Consider the following 781-nt stretch of genomic DNA (forward strand, 5'->3'; position numbering starts at 1 on the left):
TAGAAATTTGTGAGTCAGTAGCACCAAGATACATAAAATATCTTGGAAGAGATGACTCATAAAAGATGTGGAATGAGAACATGCCCATAGTAAGAATCCTAGTGAGGCCAACATTTAGAAGCTGTGCACAGGGAGGAGGAAGCAGTGATGGAGATTGGCAAAAACTGACCAGAGTGCAAACTGCAGAATCAAGAGAGTAGCGGCACAGACGCCTGGCACAACGAGAATTTCAAGAGGAAAGGAGGAGCCATAGAAGTCTATGGTGTGTAGACAGCACAAATAAGTTAAAGGCCAAAGAAAGTTTATTGGTATCAGGAATTCATTGCCCACATTTACTGGAGCATTCAGAGAACATATTATGAGCATAGACTCATAATTTTAAGATAGAAGAGGAAATTATTAATGATGTACTTTTTATGAGAAAACAGAGTTTTCACAAGCTTAGTTAATACTCAGTGGCAGAGCATAGATACAAACCTTCAACACATGGCTCTAATTCACGGAATTGACTGCCCCTTTCTGTGTATTGAAACTGTGGAGACAGGTGAAAGTGGAATCAACTCACACAGCCACCTCACATCATAAAACATAATTAGCTGAAAATGGATCATAAACCTAATCACAGGACTAAAATTGCAGGATTTCTAGAGGAAAATCTTGTGACCTTAGGTTAGAAAAAGATTTTTTTTAGAAAGAACGTAAAACATAAACCATAAAAGAAAAAAATGATGAATTAGACTTCATGAAAATAAAAAATATTTCTTTATGAAGCAGACTGTTA

Source organism: Otolemur garnettii, unplaced genomic scaffold, assembly GCF_000181295.1.
Source record: "Otolemur garnettii isolate 467f Iridium unplaced genomic scaffold, OtoGar3 scaffold00003, whole genome shotgun sequence".
Classification (NCBI taxonomy): Eukaryota; Metazoa; Chordata; class Mammalia; order Primates; family Galagidae; genus Otolemur; species Otolemur garnettii.